Raw genomic sequence first — 20,531 nt, forward strand, 5'->3', positions numbered from 1 at the left:
AGCAACAATAATAATTTTTCACTAAAGAGGTCAGTTATAGAAGTGGTTGTATATTTATAACTCAGCTCCTTTTCTGTTCACTTCTTGTCCTGCCTACCATTCCACATTGGTAGCTATTTTGTATGATAATGAAATCTACTGAACTCTAACCTTCAAGGATATAGTTCGGCAGAAATATCTCCGTTCCTTTCCCCAAGCTTCTTATGTAAGGACATATATTTTACTATTGTTGTGATTACCGAAAATGAAGTATAATTAGGGTTTGATGAAGGTTTTTGCAAGTCTTTTAAACTAAAATACATTTTCTGTCATGCCAAAATTATCAGCAAAGTTGCTATATAGTGGCTGAACAGTTCTCAACTGAGAAAAACAGTGGTCCACACTAGTTTCACAAAATCAGTGAATCCCCATCCTTTGTCATGTGCTTCATCTCTTGAAAGCCTGGGCTCCATACTCTCTCCTCCTCAGCAGTTGTCACTGTCCACGAGAATGCCTTGGAGACTGTGTTGTGTGATACTTTGGTTTAATTTCCTTCATTTTTTCCTGTTAAAGTTCTGCTTTGTTTAAAAATATTTAGATATTTATTGAAAGAAGAACTTGAACCCTGAGGTCCCATTTTCCACATGAGTACCCCAAACCTCAGGTTATTGAGTCATTTTCACTGTCTCTCAGAATATTTAAGTATATTAAACCAAGTGGAATAGCACCAGCAGGAGAGATTGAGAATCTTTTATCCCAGAATATGAAAACTCTATAATATGGTAGTTAAACATTCTTCCAGGAGATGCGGTTCAAAACCCCTCAGGCAGAAGAATGAATTGAACCAATCTTTCTTCTATCCGAGATGACCTGTAGAGTAAAGCAGGAGAGAGATACCGCTTTCTTTTAATCAATACATTAGTTTTCTTTAAAATGTCAATTGAAATTAAATATTTATCTTCAGTGTGTGTACCTCCTTCCCACCCCCAACTAAAACCATTTAAAATTAATTTAGACAGAAATTTGGGCTTGGAAAAGGATACAGTTTGGCAGCCACACTGACAAAGTCTTTCATTTGTGTAGACTTCATTCTGGTCACAAAATTAATAAGACCAAGTAGTCCTGTAAATATATCTGAGGTATATGGGTAGTGCTCACTGATAAAGGAAATAAAAAAAGGGAGGAGGAGTGAGACAGGCTGGGAGCCAAGGGACCGAAAAAGGCAGCAAGTTTTACAAAACATGCATTTGACTAATTTGCTTAACATAATAAAGAAAGGATGGTTTTATTTGGGGAGTAGCAGTAATGATTGATTAGAAGGGCATTATATTTGCTGGATATGGGATGAATAATGTCTGTGAATAGATACAGAAAATATCTCTCCAAAATTGGAATAATCCATAAGTCATAGGATGCAGAGCACAAAATGCCAACACACTAACATACTAAGAAAGGCTTTAAACAATAACTGAGCAAATCTTGGAAGAGTTCCAAAGAAACAGGGAACAGAAAAGGAACTACATGCAGAATAATGGGGTTTAGACAATAGAGATAGTGCAGCAGACATTTGTGAATGGAGTATTAGCTCTTTAATTATAATAATTACCTAAGTTTAAGGTCAAGGCACCTGTGCATTGCTGTCTGTGAGAAACTGATTAAAAAATTAGAAGTAGCATTTAATCTCCGTGATACTATTTCCAAAAATTCTCTTAGAAATTTGGATATTGCCAAGATCATTACTTATTATTTGTACTGTACCTAGAAACATTGACTGAGATGGGTCCCATGTTGCCACCCTGATTGACTCTCTTATCACTTAAAATAAAATATAAAATGAAAATTCTCCACAGGGAGGAAAACCATGAAAGATGAAGACTCTCACATCCTAATTTATTCTGCTTTCCCATTCATACTGACCATGGAAATGAAAGGCTTCATATTGTTCCCTTTAGTAATTCAGACAAGTCTTTTCCTGGTCTTGGAAATTAACTTCTTAGCTAATCAGTTGGTATAACCTCAGATTTGCTGCAAGGGAACCCTATCTGAGAAGCAGCAAAGGTGGATCTTGTCACCTGGATGGGGGTGAAGCACAGAGTGTTGCAAAGCATCTCTGGTTGGAAACAACCCTACTTGCATCATTCCAGTTACGTTCCTTGATGTTGGAGGCTCTGTGCTGATTTCTGAGCAGGAGAATGCAACTGTCTGAGCAGCTTGTGCTTCTGCAACACCACATCTAGCCAGTATGTCACACCCAGTGTCTGCCAGCAGCATTGCACTTCCGTGTTTTGCTTGCTGTCCGCCATGTCAGAAGAAGTTTGAATTTTAAAAAGAGCAGGCACGGATCAATGAGTTGCATACACAGAGAGAAAGTTTTCTTTTCCCTTTTTCCTCCTCCCCCAAGGATATAAATATTTGGATTTGGATTGCGGGTGATAGGAATATTCCCAATAGGAATGGATATCAACGTTTTCTACTGAGACCATTGTTAGAGGAGACTCAAGTGAAGAATGAGTGTTGAGTTGAGGGCATTAGGGAATCAACACAAGGTCAAGGAAGAAGGCATAAAAGAGAAGCAGGAAATATTAGAGGTGATAGAGCCAAGGTATGGAGAGGTATTATGTAGAAAGAGGTCTTCTAAAAGCTCACAGAGATGAGAAGCATAAGGTTATTTCTAGAAAGAAGAAGGAAGCGAGTGCATGAAAGGAAGTCATAGGAGAGAACAAGAAAGGGAAATCTGGAAATAGAGACTGAAAAAAAAAGTTGACAATTTGGAAGTGATTTGCTGTACGTTTGTTATAACTATTGCTCTGCAGTGTAATTTGTGACAGAAGAAAATTCCCATCCCAGCAAAAATTTGAAATTTTTATAAGGTTTTTTAAAATGAGTGATTTCTAATAAAATACATATGGAAATTTTAGTTTACATTTTTGCCTTAGAAAACAACCCCAATTTCAAAATTTTAGTTTGCTTTTTCTTGCCTTTCTCTCTCTTTTTGCTACTTCCTCCCTCTTTCTTTTCCCCCATTCTAACAACTCTGAATAATGAGGGCATCTTCAAAAAAAAGTGTGTGCTAGAAGGAACAACTGACACATAATTCTGGCAATCTAAAAATTTCCAAAATTGAAGAAAAACTAAACATATCACAAGTGCACTTGACAAGTAGGAAGGAACAGGTTTTTTTCAAAAAGTCACTCAAAATAATAAAAAATATAGATTAAAATAAACACAATAACATTTTCTGATGAAAAAAATTAAGTGACATTTCCAGAAAAGTTTCATTGGGGAAACAAAGACATTTTCTAGTTTGTATTTATTGTATTTCTGAGATAAAAAGAAAATGTTGAGAGGACATTTTAAAACAAAAGCAACCTTTGGATCCCTTTCTGACCCTGAAGCAAGTGTCAGTCGTGGCTATCATTGCAAAGGGAGATGTTTTGTCTCCAGCTGTGGCCTGTGGGTGATAACCAGACCTTTTACATTTCAATTGTAAGTGTTAGAGATAAAGATGTCGTGAAAGAAACAGAATTAATGTTTTTTTCACCATTGTACCTGCTCACCTCCTCTTGTGCTCTCACTGGCTCAGGGGTCATTGTTTACATTCACATTTGAGGTAAAATGTGCTAGTGATGATCACTGGAAAAAGAAGTTCACAGAAGATGAACTGAGAAAATGAGGTGCCTGTGGTGAAATTCTGGATAAAAGCAGGAAATTAACTGCCATCCAAGCCAAAGAGGGTGAGTAACTCCAAGTTAGTACCACCATCACTCTGATTGAAGTAGTGAAAGAACATCGAAAGAGCCAGTTCTAGGTGAGAACAAGCCTGAAGATGAGGAAAAAGATAAGAGGATGAGAGGATGGAAAGCTTTTAGTGAATCAAAAGCACCTATTAACCATAAATAAATAAATAAAAGTGAAGAAGAAGAACAACCCTTCTTCATTTTCTTGACGTTTTGGTCTGATAAAAGAAAGTCTTGCAGTTTTGCTTGATGGTATCTTGTGAGAGGGATGGCAATAATGTGCAAAGCATGGCATAAAATCAGTAATATTTCACGGTTAGAGTATTGTTACAGTGAAAACTGGGACCCGGGCCGATTTTTTTCAATATGATTAAAAACTGAAAGTTTGACTAGAGCAGAAAACTGAGATTCCAAAGTGAGAAATGCTGAAACCTTTGGAAGGTCTTGTTACTCTTCCCCACTAATTAACATCACTGTAAGCGATGGGGTGTGAATTTGCAAAGTAGGCTGTGAGTTCTATGTAATGATCTTACATTGTAGACAAGAATACTTGTACTCTCTGATGATATCTGCATTATTTAGCCAAGGCAAAGTAGAGAGCATCATTTCTTCTACTGGCATGGAATTACAAGGGTTTGGCCAGGCAGATTGAGGAGAGAATGGCTGGCAATTTTTTTATTGACGGAATTTGTCAACAGTTAAAGATGAGAAAGGACAATAAATGGGAATGATGAGAGCATTTTTTTTCCCTTTTACAATTGGCAAATAACTTCACCAGGCAGAAATATAGCAGAATGAATTGTAATAAACAGTGTTTGTGGTAAATTATCTTTGTTAGTGAGGAAAAATCAATGTATTGATTTATTTTTTTTATGTGCAGAATCCAGTTACAGGATGCCTCATAAAATCATCCTTTTAATCCTCATATTACCTGCAAGATAAGAGTAAATTAGGGATACTCCACTTCAGATCATAGTGTTTCATTCTCTTTTTGCTTCTGGAGAAAAAGCTTGAGTGGCAGAAATGGCAAAATCATGTATTTATTGATTTTGAAGGGTACTTAAGAGTAGCTCCCCCAGCTTCAAGTTGGGGTAAAAAGAAAAGGTATGTGTCTGAGCCAGCTGGTTTGCATGAGTATATTTAGCCACTGACTTCCCACTGTAAATCCCACAGTAACTCCCACTGACTTTCTGCAATAGCTCACCTGAGTAAGCTAGCTAATGGCAAAAAGCTCTGTAGACCTGAGCAAGGCACCCTTCTGCAGGACAAGTGAAGAGGTTAGATATTTTTGGAAGCTTGAATTAAACTTTGTGTAGGTGATGCCAGAAGGCTATGTAAGTTGAGTGCTGTTTTCTATATTTTTGATTATGCTTCCTGAAGATACTGGAAAAATATTCTAATTATCTTCTTTTTCATCTCCAAGTTCCAACATAACTCCAGTGTTGTTTCCGAAGTAACACGTGCTGACGCATTCCCTAGCATACTTCTGTAGGATATAATTTGGCAGATTTACGAATGACAAATTTGACATTTGGGGCGAAGCAGAAAGAGTTGAACACAACCACCTCTGACTCTGTGTTGCTGGCAGTAATAAAAACATATTTTATGAAGGAAGTGAGCAGATACGTGAGACTAGTTCTACCTTGTTAGTGTAAATGTACTGGAGTGAGTTACACAAGTGTAAAAGCAGCATAAAGGAGAAAAAAAAAATAAATCCAGAGTATTTTGAAAGCACATACACTCTTATGTTATTTATAGTACTGTGCTGCTGAAAGCAATCCAGACAGTTTTGGCATCGTATTTGTGCATCCTTCATGGGCATGTGTGAGAATGCCCTTTCCTGGGCTTTTAGCATGGAGCAAACATGCACAACAGGGTTGTTTTTCCCGGACTGGAGAATGAAACCAAGGAAAGGAAATGTTAGCTTGGTTTTCGGTGGCTCTGTTTCCACCAACCAGATTTATTTTGCCAATTAGAATCATGGTGAGAGTCACTATGAGATGATGCTGAAGAGAGTGTTCAGTGGAAAATGCTTCACCTATTTGTTACAATTCTCCCAGTAGGTGTTCAGTTGTAAAACAGTAATTTAACATATAGAGTAACCTAGAATCTCTGCCAAATGCTTACTCACCTGTGTTGTTGGTTTAAGGGAAGATAGAGATGACTGGACCAAACTTTGTGTTTGTAATGTCATTAGTCATGGGCACAAATGGGATTCTTCATGGTTCATTTTCCTTTAAAGATAGGAGGAAATAAAATTCAGATGAGTTAATGTTGCAGGCATAGAATTTCCTGTATTTTTCTAGAAATAATTTCATACTAAATTTTTCAGGCTTTTGAGTAACATGTGGTCTTTAAAATACTGTTTAATTAAAAAAGAATATAAGCAAAACATGTTTCATGTGGTTTTAAGCATAACCCCATGCTTCATAATTTCTCCAAAATACTTCCTCAAGATTTCCAGCCTGGTTTAAGCCATTTTTCAAGCATTTGTTTGATTATCTCTCCTCTGCGGTTGGACTTCTTCGATTTGTGACATGTCATAGTGTTAGGTTCCCACTTGAACCAGATAGTACAGCATTTACAGCAGTAGGACTCGTGGTAGAGCACACTTGCACAACAGCCAATGTCTGATGTACTTCTCTGTGTTGTGCTGGGCTGAATACAGGTTGCTAGAACCAGAAGTTTGCAGCCTCAGCCATTTTGGATCAGGTACCAAGGAAAAGGTACTCGGCAACAGTTCACAAATGGAGGAAAATATTTTGTAAAGTAAAATGAGAAGCGTGTGTGCCTTAAGCAGTGTGTTTCTTTGTCTTTCAACAATTATTTCTATAATTTCCATCTGCTTTAGATACAATATTTTGTATATTCAGGTTTTGTTCTCTGACAAATTCTGTTTGATAACTGGTAGAAATTGCAGATTTGCAACAAATAGGTCCCAGACGCAACTGGCTTTTACACTAATGGCTGTGTAAGATTTTCCCTATTTTCCCTCTGCCTTGTCCTAGGTCATATTTTGGCGTTCCTATGCCTCATCTTTTTGACATACAATATATTTCCATGGTGTATTTGTGTGGTTGCGCACTTTGTGAAATTTCCCTTCAGCTGTGCTGCAATATACATGCTGTGGATTCTACATTGAGAATTTGTTGTCCTGCCTCTGTCATTTGATCTTGATTTCCTTCCTTTCCAGGAGACTGTAACCTCCATGCTTTGACCTTCCCACCCCCTTTCAACATTTCTCCAGAGAATTGATCAGTACCTGCTGCTTTGCCTTTATTCAGATGATGGATAGCTTTGGATTAGTTTGTAATCTTTGTTGTCCTGTTCACCGTCAGATTCTCCAAGCACTGACCTTCATACAGGAATTCTTCAGATGACATGCAGGAACCATGCCTGTTTCCAAAAGGTTAAAGAAAGTCCTGGTAGGTTCTCTTGTTATTTATTTAGATTTCCTGAAACAGAGAAAGCAAATCATATAATAAAAGTGAGACATTTTGAGTTCTGACTTCTTGTAGGGTTCCACAGTGCTTCACCAGCTGGGTGTCATTTGATCCACTTCTACGTTTCTGTAATCTGTACTTGACCTAGTTTTAAGTGTGATCCAGCCCTTTCCAATAGGTTAGTTTCACGTGACTGAGTGTTTATTTACAGGAGATGCCTAGGTGAGAAAATAAGGTATTTACTGCCCAAAGAACGTAAGTCTGGTCTTGAAGCTGCTTTCTGGTGCTCCAGAGTGACTCACACAGGGTCAGAGATGAGAGAAATCTTCAGAGGAATTTTTCATAATCCTGCAGAAAGCCTCATGATTCCCTCTTTTTCTCTGAAGAAGCAAGAAAAAGAAAAGCAAATCCATTCCCTGCCACATAGTCAGGCAGAGTCATGTCATTCATACTAAAATGGAGGATAGAATATACCTACTTGTGCTTAAAGTTAGGGCCAACAGACAGTGCTGATTTGAACTAAAGGAAGAAGAAATAATGAGTAATTCTTATTTTGTGAGGAAGTAGGCACTGACCAGATGATGCTAAATCTGAATGCAACAGCATCCAGCTTCCAGCAGAGAGGCTCCCGGAATTGTTTAGGCACTGGTTGGTAACCAGGAGGAACTGACAAACCTGAAAAAAAGTTAATTTTAAATGAGCACCAACCCTTCACAACACCTCTGAGATTACTCCCTGAAATATCATTTTGAATTACCTTTTAAAATGTGCTCTTTTTTATTTCAGATCTATTTAACTTGCATTAATTTTTAGAGCTGTCCCTTTCTGTTATTTCTCCTTATGCTGTGCGTTGTGTATATTTGTATCCAGCTGTGCACATGCTTGGGTGCATCGTGGATTGGTCTGTATAGTAGAGTCATGAAGTATTTATGACTAGATCTTCGTCTCGGATAAAATTGCACCAATATCTTATGATGAACACAAAATAGACTGACAGCATGTCATAAATATGACTGAATTTTGACTTAAAATAATTGACCTGACAATACACAGTAGTACCAGAGTCTGTAAGACCTGCTGAAGTGCTCTTGATTTTAAAAGGACTTTGTCAGCATAACTTCTTAACATTCACGTTAGAAAGCAGCAAATAAAAACAAAAAGCAAGTTTCTGGTGGAGCATGTGTGCTAATTTTTAGCACATAGTCTCCTGACACTTTTCTTTCAAGGCCTGCTTTTTAAAAGTAAAGGTTCCTCTGTTCTCTGGTAGTATTTAGAAAGGACTTATTTTAAAGGACTTTTTGACAAGGCAGTAACTGTTTTTATATAGAAATAAGATACTTACATACATACATACTTTTTTTACATATATGCTTTCCCATGTATTTTAGTAAATTTTCTGGCTGAAGGAAATGTTTTGTTGAGCAAAATCAAATACTGATAGTTCAGCTTTTTAAATTGTTAAATACAATTAAACGTAATTTCTTTTTTTTTTTTTAATAGAAAACCAAACTAAATGGTTTTGCCTAAGAAAATGTGATTTTCCTTTAGATAAAATTCTGTGAAATCAAGATAAACTCTGGAAATGCCTATCTGATACTGGGGGGAAAAAACCCTCACAACACACACAGAAGTCTCTCCTGATTGTGTGAGTTTTAAAATAAAAACAAGTTTCCAGTCCTGGTGAACTGCACAGCCATTGACTGACTCGTGCGTAGTATCTGGGAGCCTTGGATACTGTCAGCAGCAGTGTCATTGAGAAAGTAGAGTTCTTTGATTAGGCTTATGTTACTTCTTTCATGTGCTAATATGATTTTTCCCCCTCCTCCAATATTATGTTATTTGGAACTATCTGTTCTGAAATAACACACTATTTTGTGTTATTTCAGACTATCTGTTAATAAGAGCTTCAACCAGAAGCTGAATAGTTTGAATGTTGCTAAATACCAAAGCTGAATAGTTTGAACGTTGCTAAATATAATGCAGATCAGCAATGCAAAACAATTTGTGAAATGTATTCCTAGGTTAAGAGGATCTCTCTTAGATTTGTTCAATTTTGTGTCTGCTTAGACCTTCTGAAAGGTGCCAAACTAAGAGTAGGGAATAAGGCAAAATTTACACATTATGCACAGCGTGGGAACAAAATGATCCACATGCTGTCCTTTGAACACACCCAGATGAATCAAGACTGTCCATTCTTATGACTTTATTGGATTTCATGATACTGAGATTTGTGATACTTGTCATCTAGGTTCTTCTTAAAGCCTTAATTCCTAGAATCAAGGGTTTGCTTGGAAATTTTAGCTTTTTCTCATTCTCTTTTCTTGTTTTTCCTTTTCCTTCCTTTGTTTTTTCCTTCCTTTCTTCTTTTCTTTCTTTTTATATCCCTCTTTTCTGTCTTTCTAGTAATTTTATTGCTTCCATGGCTGCAGAGAAAAGCTTGAAAACATGTTCTGAATAAGTGAAAAAAAAAAAAAAAAAAGGCATAACTTTAAAGCCAATTCAGTTTTTCAGTGGAACATAGAGCAGGCATAGATATTAGCAGAATTTCCCGTTTCCTCATCTATAAGACCCAAGTTGTATCCCAATGCCAGAACAAACCATCCTCCTCAGATGGCACTGAGTCCTCATGAGCTCAGGGAGAAGCAGAGAAAGGAGTATTCTGGAGAGCATCGCATGACTAGGGAAAAAGAGATTTTGGGCCTCTGACTGCTGCTGCAGAATCTTCTGCTGCCTGATCTCATCAGATCTTTGCCCTTTGCACCAAAATGAACACCATATTTAACTGATCTGGAGAGTGTTGTTTGCTGAGGTGTCTTAAATGCAGATTCGTGCTTCCAGTCCATCAGGAATGGTTGTTTGAACTCAGCAGTCAAGGCTGTATTGCCAGTTTCAAGGTTGACTAAGTTTGAAGTCCAACATTTCAGGCAGGCATGGAAAGAATTTCACCATGGAGGAGATGATGTAAACTGTGGAGCCCAAAGTCTTCTCATTTTATATCTGTTTAAAAATATACATACATGTATTGACATATTGCTCATGAAACAGGTGCCTAGAGGGTTTGGGATTTTTTTTTCTTCCAACTTTGTAGAGCAGTATAAATTTTATATTCGCTGGAAAATGACAAGCTGTTTTTAAGTGATGGCTTCATGTCAGTGCTAAAGGCTGTGGTTGTGATTGCCAGAGGGATGAAATGCCCATTAAAGATGGCAATTTTACTAGCACTATGGGATTTCTGGGTACACAGTGAATTTAGCCATGAAAAAACTGGGTTTTGGCAGAAACGTGCACTTTCTTCTAGATTCAGTTTATGAATACCACTCAAAATATCATTGTCTTTTTCTGTATGTGTATGTGATTACTCTGAAGACGGGAAATGGGCATTTCCACACAGCGTGAAAGCTGTGATCTTTGAAAACCCATCTTTATTCTCTGTCAGCGATGACTGGAGTAGATTACTTTGGAGTATTAAAAATACTAGACCACAAAAACCTTGAACCATTACCATAACTAAGCCACCTCAATAATGGTAACATTTATTTTTTAAATCTAGAATGTGGAATAAGTGTCAGCTTTCTTACTTCTTTAAATAAACAATCACTTTATCACTGTAAGAGAATTTACTTATTCCTTGCAATCTGCATTTATCAATAGCACTAACATTGTAAAAATAGAGCAATTATATTTAAATGACAGAGCTAAATATTGTGTCAGAGATATGAAGCAAATGGCATTGTTGCTCAGTTCTCGAAGAATAATTTGCTTCATGAAAGCTACGTTCCCAGGTTGTGAAACCCAGCAGGGCCTTTCTGTCAATAAGCTACAACTTTCAAGTAAATTACGTAATGCAATACATAGCATTGCTGTATTTCATATGGTTATGTACACATTATGTGTGATTTTTCCCTGCTCAAAAAAGTTCTTAGAGATAGATCCCACTCCTCTGCATACTAATATAAATCATAAAAACCAAGGAAATTAACAGTTAGGCCATTCAGTTATTCACCTACACGCTACTCACTTGGCTACCTCTATTCTTGTACTTCCCACACACACATCTCCATCCTCCACTTGAACAACCCACAATTATCTTCATAATAAACCACTATGTTTATAATAATGGAGCTAGGAGCATCATCTATCAGTTTGCCTTAAACTTCCCATTGAATGGCCATGTTTTCAGTTATTCATATGAATGAATTTCAGCTACTTAATAGAATTTCAATTAGTTATAATAACCTTTATCAGAGTGAATTTTTCCTGAGTGTATACCTCAGCCTGAAATTTTGAGAAAACTGCAACCAAAGCAGTACAGCTATTTTCAACAGAAACGCTGAGGTGAGGTGGGTGAATTTGCTCAAGTTAAAGTGCACTGTTGACTGTTTCTTTGAGAACGTACGAATTTTTAGCAGTTGGGGCAGGGCTCTGAAATTGATCAAGAAAACAAGCTTTTTGCCAAATCTGTGGAATTCTACCCAACTTTAGCTAAGTTAGAACCACATGAGCTGTGTATAGTTTTGCCAGACTTTGCAGCTCTGAAATGAGAAAGGTCCACCCTGAGGCTATAAGTGACAGACCAGGACTTTTCATTCGGTGACAATTTTCAATTGATGGGAGCTTTGCAGTGGCTGAGTCTGGGCCCTAGAAACCAAGGATCCCTGCTTTCCTTATTATTGTTTCTCTTGTTCATTATTTTTTGCATCTTTGCAGGACCCACAAGTTCAAGTTATCAGTGACAACTCCCCCAGCAAGATGCTGCAACACAGGGCAAACAAAAATTGCATTTCCCTGTAGAGGACTGACACCAGTGAGGTACAAATAAGGGAGGACCCCTAGGAAGCCCTCCTGTTGTGTTGGTTAGCATTGCCCTGGCACATGAACAGCCTGGCTCTTGCTGTGGTTTCTGAATGCAAAGTGAAGATCTGAGGGGGGATTTTAAAAGGCAGAATGTGAAAGCTTTGCAGATACGGATAGGCAATTCCTTCCCCAAGTGCAAGGGGCAACAGAGGAAAGAGCATGACTGGGCTTGTTTGAAAGCATTACAGTCAGAGGAAGGTACCTTGGCTCATAGACTAATTGGAAGGAAGAGCTGACCTTTTGATATTGAACATGAGAGGGTCAGCGGTGAGTGGATAGGCCACAAAGGGCTTTGAAAGTCAAGACAAGTCATTTGTCTCTAATTCGACCGAGAAGGCTACAGAGAGCCAGACCTAGGGAGGGGCAAGGGAAGGAGATTTGTGTCAAGAGCTTGAGAGAGAGAGGGCTGAGACTGGAGGCGGGAGAGGGAGTTGGGAGAGCAGGGGAAGTGGCTGGACAATCCAACTGAGATCAGCAATAGCAAGGAAAAGGGGGGGGGGGGAGGATGGGATGTTTGAAGCAACCTTCATATGAATGAAAGCTTGACAGAAATGGCACCAGTTTCTGAATTATTATAATATATTCCAAAGACATGCCAATTCAGGAGTTCACAATGCAGCTGTTGTTTCTGAGGGAATGAGAAATTATTTTACCAATTTATGCAAAGGACTATTAAAAAGGTGGCAGACGAAGAAAAAATATCTACATAAAAAGGAAAGTTAATTGCTCCATAAAATGACTCACTGAATGGTTCAAAAATCTTCTCATGCATAAATATCAAAGTTTTACTGTTTGGGTATTTTTTGTTTGGTTCCTTCATACTGAAAGAGTAATTCTCACAGGCCAGTATCTCCAGAAATAGTAGTAGTTGCATAATTGGATCTTACGAAACAGAGCAGGTATCTCTTGGGTTTAGCTTCCTGGAACTGGAACTTAAAAAAGGATTTTCATTTCTGTGTGCCGGATTTACCCATGGACATTTGTTCAAAGTACTCATTATGTGCCTAACCAAACCATTCTATGATTCTGTGATTCTACGATTCTAAGCTTCACTTTACCTTTGGGACTATCAGGGCCATAACTTTAGCTAAGCATGGATCTCTTGTCACCAGAAGAAAAAAAAAAAAAATTCTAAGTTATTGCCCTTGTAAATTACCAGGCTAAAGTAATAAGTGATATGGGCACTGGACTTCTGGTGAGCTTAAATGCTATGCTAATAAATGGCCACTATAATCATCCGCCAGTTCCCTGTGAAGTTTTCTGTCAGTTGATTCTGTTGCTTATATGGCCACGTATGAAGACAATTCTGAAAATGCACATTGCTGCCTCCAAATCACGGCTGTGGTTGGCAGCGTTCTGTACAGCAGAACAGGTACTTTATCATCCCAGCTCTCTCTTACTGTTGCTGTTGTACAACGTGCTTGTTTTGATGATGTCCAAAAGTCCAATGAAACATGGGCTCCATTCTGATGGGTGATGTGCAGATGTGGAACCAAAATGATGCTGGTTTTGTGGTAACTGTCTAATTGTTCATTTTAGCATGGAGGCTGATTTCAAAGCAATGCTCTGCAAAGAATCCATCACCGACAGAATTTGCGGGGGTGCCTTTTATGCATGTAGGTGGCTTGTAACAAATCACAGACCTGTTCTTTTATTTCAAAAGCAGCAGCTGGATGTTGTAGTGAGGCAGGTGTCTATAAATCCCAGCTCATCAGCTCCAAAGAGGAGAGCAGTTTTCCTGTGGGGGTGGATGAGTTAGCTGCCCGACTTGCGAGAAACCAGGAGTGGGGACTTGGGTACCCTTAGGCTTTCACCTGCATCTTATGCATGTGCAAGCATATTTGCTTTCCAACTTCTAGCCTGGAATTTGGATGGAGATGTTCCTCTAGATACATGGGAAACACAAAAGCATTGTAAATATCATGAGGTATATTTATATTTATATTTATATTTATATTTATATTTATATTTATATTTATATTTATATTTATATTTATATTTATATTGTTTATGGTTGGGTATCTTTGGGTTGCATGTGCTTTGTATGGAGATTTGCTTGTGGGCTGGTGCTAGAGACAATGGTTTTATTCTGATGGATGATTTATACGTATTGTGTCATAGCACCTCATATTTGCAGGGAATTTTATTCTAGCTAAGTTTAAGACGAGATGTAGACTGTGTCATAATACAAGAGTGATTCAGTCAGCATTGCCTTCAAGGTGTTGCCCACAAACAAGGGGAGATAAATTCCCTTCCTAAATGACCTCATGTTTGCGTGCCACAAGCATAATGACACTGTTAAAAATCAAAGAACAGATTATGTTCTTCAACTGCCAGAAGTGCCCAGTCCAGTGCAGCTCCCCTCATTCTCACTCCAGTGATCCTTCTACGCTCCCCTGTAGCAAATCAGGATGAGTGGCTGCTGAACCTAGCTGACTTTTTTTTCTTTCTTGTCCCTCTTTGTCCCTCACATCTGACTTCCCAGACCCACAATACTCACTTCCTCCTGCTCTCTTTGCCTCTAAGAATAACCTGTCTGTTTGGTTCTGTTTCACTGCTCTAGCATCCCACACAATTATTCACTCAGTCCCATGCAATACCCCCTGACTACCTCAGCCCTCTATGCAAACTTACCTTCTTATGCTTCCTTGACTCTTCAGTGATCAGGATTTTAAAAAACTAAAACAAACAAAAAACATCTGTGCAAGATTCTTTCCTGCTGTACTTAGTTTCAGGAACTGGAGCAACTATTTGCTCTTTCATCTTTGCTCAAACAGGGTTTCTATAGTAGCAAACAAACAACTTTTTTTCTGACCAACCCTCTTCTCCCTGTGCCATAAGGAATCCTGCATGTTTATCCTGCCTTAAATTGTGCACAGGAACACACTGAAAACTTCTTTGTTTTAAAGACATTGTCCTTGATGTCCCCACCTATTACTCTGCTTTTCCTTGGCCTTTCACACCAAGTCTTGGTGCCCTTTTTGTATGTGTATATTCTCTATAAAAACATATCTAAATATATTTTCATGTAATTTTTCTTCTATCAATCGATTTGTCAAACAAGCAGAAACTTGTAAAAATAATGACAAAGAACTGACCTGTATAGAGGATGTGAGTGACATCTTTTTGTCACGTCTTGTGATATCAGTCATTTCTGATAAGCATATCTCAGGAACACTTTGAGTAACACTGCACACTCATAATTTTAATTGTTAATTCAAGCAAATTGTAGATACCAATCTATCCAAATTCTTTGACATGTATTTGGTAGGGGCTGTCTGCCTACTGTCCTCTTATTTTGTGTTCTTAGCTGGTTTTCATGATGCTGAAAGATAAATTTCCGGTCACGCTTTATTTTTTTTACAACAGAATACACTTTTCATGTCACATTTTAAAAAATACTCCCCCTCAAGAATCCCCCACTGTCAAAGGTTTATAAAGAATTAAAAGGTGGGTTAGCTGGGTTTAATTTATGAGGGTAGAACAATTTAGCACAAAATCTCCTTTTCCTTAGTAGCTTATGAATTAGAACTATGACATAAAATGTCCCCAAAGGTGTCTATACACCAGTTTGCGAGGAGAACATACTCTGCTGTAAAAAGAGAAGGGATCTCTTATTAAGGGACTGAGGCTTGGAATATCTGAGTGCTTTTTAATGTTATTTACTCACTGTTGGCTTGAAGCCAGTGATAGAAATGCTTTAAATACAACAGTGAAGAACTGGGCCCTGAGAGACATTGTAATAACAAATTACCCCTCTCTTTCCTCCTCAGTTATCTCCATCTGTGAAATGGGAATAGCCTGTTTGTCAGAGCACACTTGTGAGACATAATTCATGAATGCCTGTGAAATGGTTTGAGAACATTGGATGGAAGTCTCTGTTCAAGTGTCAGGTATTATTAGCTCTGAAATGAAAGCTATTTTATATTGCTGCATCAGGAGCTACTTGAAGTCTCTTATTCTATACAAATAACAAGTGGTACACGAGTGACATTTCTTTTGGCTTAATAGGATAGTCTATCCACAGTGCTGAAGGAATGGTTTGTGCTGGTAAAATGACATTAGGGAGCGCTGCTAACACACTGAGCAAGGTCACCCATTCCAGAAATGTTTTGATTTGGGGAGTCAGAGAACCAGGAAAGAAAGAAGGTGAATGAGAAGAGAAAGGCAAGAAGAGGATGGTTGGGGCAGGAGGGAGGAGAATGGAGTGGGGGAAAGGAGGAAGGCAGTCAGAGCAGGGCAGATAACCTGAAAAAAAAAATGAAGAGGAAAAAGGAAAAGGAGTGTAAAAAATGACTTTTTAATTAAAATTAAAAGGCATTTGGATGTGTTTATCGCAAAAAACCACAACTTAGAAAAACAAGGCTCTAATGCCATCTTGGGGTTTCTGGTGACATCTCAATCCAGCAGAGCTCTGCTCATTTGGTTTGTGAATGTCAGCAGAAACCCCTTGATGCCACTGAGGCTCACAGTTGCCTTTCATTGATTCTGTATTATTTCAACAGTGGAAAAATAACACCTTTATTTTCACAGCCAAAGTATCTCATACTGTGATAGAAATGTACATGGGCTTATTGAATATCATTTCTGTTCACTTTTATCTACCTTCTGTGTTATCACTATGGATTAGAAAGATATGTGTTTTTTTTATGGCTATCACATGAAAGACTATTTGTCAAATATACCATAGTCCAAGTCTTCATTAGGCTAAGGGATAGAAACTATTCTGTCCAGCTGTCTTCTGCTGTTTATTATTTTAAACTCACCTTATCATTACAAATATTACCCCAAACAAGCCTCTTATTGATGTTTCTGACATGTTGTATACATTTTTCTCATATTTCACAGACAGGATAATCAAACCAGACTAAAACCTATTTTGTGAAATGAGTGAGAATATGCACCATTTGGTCATGAGTATGCATAAAATGTATTGGAACTTTGAGCCCAGCTCTGTAACATGTGAAAAGTCTTTAAATTTTGCTGAAGGAGAAGAGCTTCAGAGGTGACATCAGTGACCAAGTGGTATGTTGTCTCTCGATCTCCAAAGATGTCAGGTAAATGGGAAACAATGCCATTGTGAAATGTGCAGCCTGAACTATACTATCCTGTGCACGAGTCACAAAAATTCCATTAATTAATTGTGTGAAAGTCAATTTCACTGTGATGACAGTGGAAAAGACCAACAGTTAAATTATAGAAAATTGAAATGTTATTCTGTATGGAATGCTCCTAAAATAGATTTTCTTATAATTGAGAAATATTCAAATAATCACAACTTTTCAGCAGGAGTTTTTTCATTAGAAACAGCAAAATTCTGAAGAAGAATTTTGTAAGATAAATTTATGTTATGGTGACTGAGCTGACATTTATTTGTGCCTTAGAAAATAATTTTGTGACTTGAGTTGAGTTCACATACACCTAAACCTTCCCATCTACCTATCCAGTCTGGGTCAAAATCCCTTTAGTGGAGAGAATTCCACCACCTTCTTGTCTAGGTTGGACATGTGCTTCTCTGTCCTGACAGCTAGGAAACCTTTTCCTAATTTCTCAGTTAAATCTTCATGGCTTCAGACTGAAATGGTTATTTCTTGTCCGGCTTGTGGTGGACATGGAGAAAACTGATCACCAGTCTAACCATAACATCTTTCTGCATAAGTGAAGACGTCATCATACTCTCATCTCTTTTCTGAACGTTATTCTCAATCTTTCCGCATTGGACATGTTTTCTAAGTTGCTCTAATTTTTTGTTGCTCTTCCATGGATTTTCTCTCAGTTGATAATAGAACTTTTGAACAGTGATGCTAAAAACCAGCCATCAATTCTCTTGCTGAGACCTTGTACATATTGCATAGATGACCTCTGGTGTCCTGCTCAGATCCTGCTGCTAAGACATCCCAGAATGATGCTTTGTTTTTTTCCCAGTTCCATCTCACTGATGACCCACAGTCTGCCTTTGGCCTTCTCCACCCTGCGGTACTAGGCTGCAGTGCTCCTGCCTGTCCAGGTATTCTTTATTTTGTGTTGTATATTTGATACTTGCTACCTAAGTACAGAACTTACTTTTGATACCACAACCCCAAAACTTCTTGCACTGGGTGAGAATTTTGAATACACAGGCACTACATGTTCTGGCTGAGGGTGTGCATTCAGTTCTGTGAATTGCCTTAAAACCCTATCAGTGCAGTAGAGGGCTCTTCTTATTATTAATCTTAACTAAATTTGTATATATTACCTCACATTTTGGGAAAAAAGAAACCTAACTTGATTTCAGAATTTTAAAATTATTCTTCATTTTCTTTTTCTTTTTTCTTAGCAATGAGCACTTTATTCTAACAGTCTTTAATTATCAAAACTTTATTGAAAACATCAAGAGTTATGTGTAGATACACTTGACCTGGAGTGAAGTATCAGGAGTTTTTAAACATTTAACTTATAGTGTATATTAGTATGAAACTAAGTTGAGCAGAACCCATTAATGTCACAGTGATCGGTTACCAATGGAAATAAATAATTCATGATGAAGGGAATTAGTCTAATTAGCAGGCAGTTTGAGTCCTTTGATAAAACCCAGCTCTAATTCCGTGAAGGGCAGGAAGTGCTGTCATCAGTCAGCCCTGAAAAGATTAGCATCTATTATGAATGAGGTTAGACACCCTAGTGAAGTCATGTGTGTCCTGGAGACAAACTTAATATGTTCCAGAATGGGACACAGTTTGTCTCACCAACACATCATGATTCCTACTGGGCTATTGTATGTAATAACAAGCAAAGATCAGTGCTCCTTCCTATCATTCTCCCCCTGTCCATCATTCTGACAACTGTGCAAATACATTTTCCATGCAAAGCAGGGAATGTGCCCTGAATACTTGTAAAATTGCACGAGATGTCAAAGAAAATGTGTTACCTTTTCTCAGCAACCTAAAACCAAACAAACCAAAATACCAGTGCGGAAAGAGGGTTTAAAAACACATCTGGTAAATATATGGGGTGTAGAATGAGGTGTATCAGTTCTGAAATACGTTGATTCCATTTGAAAACACTATTGTCATCTGTCATGAGATGTGTCGATAAAGCTACAGACGTAGCTATGCATGATAGAAAGGTTTTAAAATAACTGGTGATGCTATAAGCTTGTAGTACTGGATGGATATATAGAAGTAACATCCTGGAAAATTGCCTTAAATTCTGGAAGTATGGCCTTTAAAAAAGGAGAAGCTTCTTTGTGATATGTATTTTCATTTAGAAATGTTAACTGGTTCATTTGAGGAGACTAGCTGCGAGCTGTGCAAGCTTCACAGTTTTGTACTACATGCTGACGCAACATCAGCTGTGTTTCCATTTTTGCTTATGAGCCTTTTGAAATTATATGTTTCCGTTTTGCAATTTGATGCAATAATGAAGAAACTCCACATTTGTACGTTATTGTATTGCCTGTTTTTATTGTAGGAAATTAATTGCTCCTTTTATTTATGTTATTAAGGGGGGAGAAAACAATTTTGCAGTATTTTATCATTTGCTGTAATAATTATCATACTAGTAATACAACGGAAGCCTTAGAAACAGAGTATATTATGTTCAAATGTCTGAACAGCATTTAATATGTTGACACTTGTGGCTGGGGAATGTTGGTCTTCAAAGTACATTGAAAAAGGTAACAATAATATCCCTGATGAGCTTAAGATCATCTATAACATATAAATGAAGAGGAAAAGAATAAGTGTAGTCAACACAAGAAATTATTTTCATAGATACAGAACAATATAGCAACTCAGCTGTCCAAATACTAAATGACAATGGAGCACTGATATTGCAGAGAGTATTGCCAGAATCAAGTGCCACACTAACTTCAAGTCGATTCCTAGATGAGGTTAAAAAAATAGTGACCTTCTCTGGAGTGTTTATTGCTCTGAGTTCCTGGAAGAAAGAAGATACACATGACAGTCGACCTTGATTTGTTCATTTTTGTCTTGAATTTGCTGGCTAGTAAAAGTCAGGACAAAATCCAGCTGTATGAGCATTTTGGGGATTTGAGTTTGTCATCTCTGTGTGCCTCTTAAAAATGACCTACTGTGTGGGTGTGCCTTGGGCTAGTGAATGGGTTCATTCAGCTCATTAAGATGAGTTTATTTACACATATGTGTGAACAGGTGCACACTATAACCACTATTTTTATCACTAGGTTGGTGGGGGCATGGTGCTTGGAAGCAGAAAATTTATGTTCTGGAAAACTTGCAGTATTAGGTACCAGTTTAGGCAACTAACCACATGTACACTGAAGTCAAATAAGACAATTAGAGAAAACAGGGAAAAGATTATAACAAAAATATGATTTTGTCAAATCTCTCAAGGTCCTTAACTAGCCACCTAGCTTTGGCTATTGTCACAATATACAGGAGCTTCTTGTATAATTCACTGGTATATGTGAAGTCCTCCATGGAGTTCACAGACTGGCTTGTACACTTTTTTCAGGTTAAAAATGCTGCTGAGTATAAACATGATAATTTATCAAAGCATC

The sequence above is a fragment of the Nipponia nippon genome, unplaced genomic scaffold (assembly GCF_047370975.1).
Source record: "Nipponia nippon isolate SJK-2023a ecotype South Korea unplaced genomic scaffold, ASM4737097v1 scaffold_5, whole genome shotgun sequence".
In the NCBI taxonomy this organism is placed as follows: Eukaryota; Metazoa; Chordata; class Aves; order Pelecaniformes; family Threskiornithidae; genus Nipponia; species Nipponia nippon.